We start from the raw sequence: 6,694 nt of genomic DNA, 5'->3' as shown, positions 1-6,694 counted from the left end.
GACTGGACTGATCACCTTGCTTTCCAGGGGACTCTCAAGAGCCTTCTCCAGCACCACAGTTCAAAAGCGTCAATGCTTTGGTGCTCAGCCTTCTTTGTAGTCCAACTCGCACATCCATACATGACTACTGGAAAGACCATAGCTTTGACTACACAGACCTTTGTTGGCAAAGTGATGTCTCTGCTTTTTAAAACACTGTCTAGGTTTGACATAGCTATTCTTCTAAGGAACAAGCATCTTTTAATTTCATGGCTGCAGTCATCGTCTGTATTGATTTTGGAGCCCAAGAAAATGAAATCTGACACTTTTCCCACATTTTTCCCCATCTACTTGCCATGAAGTGATGGGACTGGATGCCATGATCTTAGTTTTTTGAATGTTGAGTTTTAAACCAGTTACACATAGACATACGTCCACTCTTTTTAAGATTATTTTCCCATGTAGGTTATTACAGAGTATTGAGTAGACTTCTCTGTGCTATACAGTAGTTCTTATCAGTTATCTAGTTTATATATAGTATTTGAATGCCAATCCTAATTTATCCTCCCGCCCCTTACTACCTGGTAACCATAAACCTACATCTGTAACTCTTATTTCTGTTTTGTAGCTGAGTTTCCATTAACCATTTTCGTTTTTCCCCCCACTCTGCAGCATGCGGAATCTTAGTTCCTCAACCAGGGGTCAAGCCCACGCCACCTGCATCAGGAGTACAGTGTCTTAACCACAGGACCGCCAGCAAAGTCCCCCATTAACTACTTTTTTTTTTTTGAATTTCAAGGTATAACTTTATATCACCATATTATATATACCATCAAAACACAGGTAAACATAAATGATAAGCAAGATAAGCAGTATGTATCTGTGCCACACAACATACTGATACTATACAGAGATAAGAATACCTGAGAGTAATCATTATTTATTCTGAAATTTCTTCTGTTTTCCCATGATAATGAAGTATTATGTTTAACAACAAAAACCAGAGAGACAAGATTTTTCATTGCTATATCTTAAAACACAGGCTCACTAAAAGGTTATATTAAGGAAAACTTCAATATGAAGCCTTTCAATAGTTTGGTTTGTTTACAAGGGAAATGCCAATATTTGTTGCAAGAGGATTTCTTTGATAAGGACATCGCCCAGATTAATATTTTAGTCATGTTTTTCAGGTCAAAATACTATGATGATAGTATTGATAATAGATACTATATAAGTAACAAGCAGAAAATACATCTATTCAAATTTCAAAAATTATATCATTACTCATTTTTAATTTATTTTATTAATTTATGAGAGAGGTGTATTAAATAAATACACCTCTTTATTTAATACACCCATTAACTACTTTAAAGCACTAAAAATAGCCCCATTTCTCTGAGCGTCACCAACTGGGAAATTGCTTTGGTCTTTTCTTTGCACTTTCTCTGTTGAGAGCAGTCGTCCAGCTCTGCTCTCTTTTTCAGCAATCACATCTGAACCATCACAAAAGCTCCTTGAGGAAACTATGGTTTCTCTTCTTCAGATACACCTTCCAGAATGTTCTGACCTACAAAACAACAGGATGTTAGTGCTTTCAGTACCTGCCTAAAAGTAGCATTTGTAGCCCAATTATAACTCAGGACGCACCTGGTAAAGAGTTCAAATGGTGGCCTTTCGGTTTCCAAATTTAGAGAATGTTCTCTGGGGTCCTCGTCCCAAAGTGGCAACACACTGGGGGTTCATTTCACTCTCGGCAGGTGGGAAACAAATGCTGTAGATCCCTACCCCACCCGACCGCTGCCCCGCCCGTCAGCAGGGATTCCTCCCACTAGCCTTCTCCCCCACCAACCCTGTGCAGGACAGCTTCTCCCGCACCTCCCGGCTGCAGTGGGGACCCAGGTACAGAGCTGGGAAAGCGTGTGCGTTCCAAGCGGGACCTGGGAGCTGACAGGAGGAACCTGACAGAGCCGGCCAGGGAGGCCGAGAGCTCTGGGCCAGTGGTGTCGGGGGCCACGCGGGGAAGGCAGGGCTGTGACTGGCCCAGAGAAGGGGAGTGGTGGTGCAGGCAGGGGGAGCGGCTTGACGTCTCCTTGGGAAGAGCGAGTGACCAGTATCTAGTCTTGGTGGAGCCTGGGAGAGAGATGGGGAGGAGATGGGCTCTGGGTTCCAGGCAGGGAGTGGTGGACGCACCGGAGAGAGCGTCCTTCCTGGGGTTGACGGGGAGGAGGGCCAGCAACCACGTGAGCACAGAAATGTGCGACAAGTAACATCAAATTGCAGAAAGGGCCAAGTGGAAACTCAACTGTGTGGCCCTTGACAGAGCACACGAAGCAGAGGGCAGGGCTCCGGAGGGCTGCGAGGTGCCGTGGGGGCAAAAGACTTGAGGGCACCACGAGGGCAGTCCCAGGAAAAGAGCTGGGCAGCGAGCCCGGCTGTGCCGATGAGGGGCCACAAATGCAGAGGGGACTGGGATTAGGGTAATCCGTGGACTGAGACCCAGGGCAGCAGAGGACGGGCCAGGAGGAGGTGATTCCTTTTCTTCAGGCCCTTGAGCACCAGAGCAAAGAGCTGGGATTTTTTTTTTTTTTTCCTAAGAGAAGAGGAGGCCACTGAAGGGAACTGAGCCAGTGTTATGACTCGTTTGTAGCTGCTGGGTGGACAGACTGAAGGGACTCTGGGGCCTGACGATCAGGAGAATCTCCTAGATGAGATCAGGGGCCTGGGATCCTGGGCGGGGGCGGGCAGGCAAGGGTGGACTGGAGCTGTTTCAGAAATGAAATGATGAGCCTGCTGATGATGTGCCCTGGGGGCTGCAGTGGGATGAGACCAGCCGCAGGAAAAGGGCATCGAAACGAGCCCGCCGGGTTTCTGGTTTGAGCCAACCACAAGGAAGGACCGTTTTCCGAGGTGGAGAAACAGAAGGCCAAGCAAATTGTGGGGAATCCCGTGTGTGAGGCTGGGCTCTGCCTGCGAGACAGGCAGATGCTGAGATCAAATAGGCAGTGAGTGCGTGGAGAAAGGTCTCAGCTGGTTAACAGAAGGGTCAGTGTCATCAGCACACAGACAGTGTGTCCACTAGGGTTGTGCGTGAGCTGAGAGAGAGGGCAAGAGGAGCCGTTTGGAGGCCGAGAAGCTTCAATCTCAGGGCCGGGTGGAGGGCACCAAGGAGGATGCATGCGTGGGAGGCATCATGGGTGGGTTACTGATCAAAATGCGGCCGGTTTTGTTTGTCCCAAAGCTGCCAGGAAGCCCAGTAAGATAGAGTGTAGTGTTCCTCCGATTTGCTGGTATGATATCGTCGGTGACTTTGGTGTCCACTGGGTGCTGGAGCCAGAAGGGCACAAAGAATGAACGGACGGGCTTGTAGATAGTTGTGGAAGGATTTTGCTATAACGGAAAACTACGGAATTGGGGTAGTAGCCCGAGGCTCCTGCGGTCAAGGGATGTTTTCTGAAGTTAGGAAATAGGAAGGTGTGTTTGTCCATGGGTGGGAATGATCCAGCAGAGGGGAAGCGGTTGGGAATTCGTGCAGGAGAGAGAGCGGTTGCAGCGGGAGCCAGGCCGAGAGCAGGCCTGCGATGGGGGCGGGGGCAGCCGGCTTATGGGTCCTCCCGAGCTGCTCTAACAAACTACCCCGGACCTGGTGTCATGAAAACAACACACGCTTCTCCTTTTACAGCCTGGAGGGCAGAAGTCCAGATCGGTGTCACTGGACCAATAAAGTCAGATTGACAGTATGGCCACAGGTCCCTCTGGAGGCTGTCTTTTGCCTTTTCCGGCTTCCAGAGCTGCTTCTAGAGCTGCTTCCTTTGTTCTCTGTTGCTCCCTCCATCTTCAGAGGTGGGCCGGAGTGTTGAACATTTTCACATCTCTCTGCTTTGGTCACACCATCTACCATGCCCACGTTTCCCCCCCTGCTCCTCTCCTGTGAGGACGTCTAGGGCCAACTGAGACAGCCCAGAATAACCCCTGCCGCCGCTCCCCCCCCATCAAGATCCTTACTGTAATTACACTTGCAAAGTCTCTTTTGTCCCGTAAGTTAACCCTTAGCTGACATGGACGGGCTCTGGAGTGCTGTGGATGACCCGCCTTCGCTTGGAGCAGGGAGACTTCCTTACTTTGTGTAACTGGAGGGAAAGGGACTCATGCAGGGCTTTGTAGATTTGGTGGCAGAAAGATGAGGGAGTTTCTGCTTTTGGCTTCAACTTTCTGCAGGAAGTATTGACAGCTGAGAGGGATGGTAACTGCAGGAGGGTGGGGAGGGCAGGGGACGGGTCGAGGTCTGGAAGCTGCGCACAGAGTGGGGAACTCAACCACATTTCAGCCTGGCCAGGGTCACTGCAAGAGGGCCTGGCCAGGCGGTAAGTATAGGATGAGAATCCATGGGATCTAACCGGGAGGTGAGGGAAACATCATAGCCGGGCGGCTTGCGAGGACACTATGAGCAGAACAGGGTGTTGAGGGTTCAGGGGTGAACCCTCAGGGGTGTTGAGGAGGGGACACTGAGCCAGCGAACTTTAAGTACCGGAAGGGCGGGCAGAGTGGGGTGGCCTTAATGCAGATTTTGGAGACACTGTGATGTCAAGTTATGACAAGCTCTGGGGTTTCCCTTGGGGAGGGAGTCACTGGGGGACAGAGAGATGGGTCATCAACCTTGGATGCTGAAGGTGCTGGAAATGAAAACAGGGAAGACGTGACAAGGAGCCAGAATCTTCAGTGAACAGGGAAGAGGGTGCTACCTGGAAGAAGACTGGTACTAGAAGTGCCCAGGTGACCGGAACCGGAAGAGCAGTGCGGGCCATGCTCAGCAGCTTCCGCTGAAAGGGAGCTGGTGGTTTGCTGGAAGAAGAAGTGCCATGGGCGGAATAATGCGAGCAAGGAGGCCTGGGTTTTCTTCCCGACTCGGAGGTAGGTAGCCAAGGTGTGAAAGACAAGTAGCTAACGCGGCTCCTGTGTTTCTGTGTTTGCATTCAGATAAGTCAAGTAGCGAGGCTCTAAGAATGTGTGCTGATGCTTTGGTGGAAAAATTTGGAAGCCTGAGGTTCGAGGCACAGGGAAATGGGAGTCTAGCAAATACGAGACTTTTGGAGAGAATCCCTGTGCTTCTAGTGGTGAGTGAGTTTCACAGAACTTTTGGAACCAGGGGCCTGGAGCGGTAGACTGAGGACTGCGTTTTACCCTGTAGGTGGCGGCTGGGGGAGGGTGTTCCAACTATCATGGTCAAAGGCACGCTTAGGGAAAGTTAACTTTCCAGCCTGAGGAGTGAAAGAGGCCCTTAGAAAGCCACTGCGCGAGCCAGGAGTAAGGGCTGATCAAGGTGTGAACACTGCGGATGGTGGAAAGAAAGAGGATTTGTCAAGAAATGCAGTGTGCTTGAATTACAGGAGATAAGGGGGAGGAGGGAGTGAGGCGGAGAAGGCTCCCAGGTTGCTGAGTGTTAGCTGGTTGGTTTGGAGGGGAAATTGATGGCTTGGTATTTGGCAAACCGCGGTCTTAGGTTGAGGAGTGGCCAGAGCAGTGTTAATGACAGGTGAGTCATGGGGCGCTCCCCTTGCCGTGCCGGCAGCCACTGCCTGGGGTTCCCCAGACTGCAGACCCCACGAGGCAACCTGAGCCTCCTGATTCAGCTTCAGATCCCCAGGGCGAGGCCTAACCCTCAATTACGGCGTGCCTTCGGGCATGTGCGCAGGTATGAATTGAGGTGCCTGATTCACACGCGTCGCCCCTGGGTTCGCCTCGCAGCCCACGGGGCCAGAGCAGGCGCGTCCAGATGCTCCCGGGGGCTCGGGCGCCCTGGGACGCCAGGCGGGCGCCGGCTGAGGAAGACCCTGCGGGGGTTTGTGTCCCGGAAGAAGCTGTGAGCCGCTTTTCTCTCAACCCGAGGTAGGGCGGGGCAGGGCGCGCCCCCAAGCTTTCGCTTGGAAAGCAGGTTTCCATCACACCCCTGGGCTCGGACCCAGAATCACAGTTGCGGTCCGAGAATTTGATTCATTCAGGTGTAAACCTCGCCCACTTCTGCTCAGTTTCCTGAATTCTGCTGACGGCAGCTCACTCTTTCTTTCGCCTTTGTGTAGTTGAGGTGAACCGAGGCCGACACCGCCCTCGGTGGCCTCCGGGCCTGGCCTCTCTGACCCTCCAGTCCTGGGCGCAGCCCCACGCCAGAGCGGGCCCAGCGGGGCTTGGAGAGGCGCGGGGCCCCCGCGCGATTGGCCCAAGCGGTCCCTCCAGCCCTCAGGTGCGGGAGGGCCAAGCGCGGGAGACTGTCGGGGGCCCGGCCCACCCCTCCCCCGGGCTCCCAGCGAGGATCCCCGGGCGCGCGCGGGCCCATCTGGGCCGGGGAGGCGGGCGCGCCCCGGAGGGCGGGGTTCGGGGCGGGGCCTCGGGGGCGGGGCGGGGCCTCGGGGGCGGGGCGGGGCCTCGGGGGCGGGGCGGGGCCTCAGGGGCGGGGCGGGGCCTCGGGGGCGGGGCGGGGCCTCGGGGGCGGGGCGGGGCCTCGGGGGCGGGGCGGGGCCTCGGGGGCGGGGCGGGGCCTCGGGGGCGGGGCGGGGCCTCGGGGCGGGGCGGGGCCTCGGGGGCGGGGCGGGGCCTCGGGGGCGGGGCGGGGCGGGGCCTCGGGGGCGGGGCGGGGCGGGGCGGGGCGGGGCGGGGCGGGGCGGGGCGGGGCGGGGCGGGCGGCACGGAGGGGACCCGCGGCCGGGGCGAGAGCGCGCCCAGC

The sequence above is a fragment of the Budorcas taxicolor genome, chromosome 11, assembly GCF_023091745.1.
Source record: "Budorcas taxicolor isolate Tak-1 chromosome 11, Takin1.1, whole genome shotgun sequence".
Classification (NCBI taxonomy): domain Eukaryota; kingdom Metazoa; phylum Chordata; class Mammalia; order Artiodactyla; family Bovidae; genus Budorcas; species Budorcas taxicolor.
The sequence above is the reverse complement of the archived record's forward strand: the minus strand, read 5'-3'. Positions refer to the sequence as shown.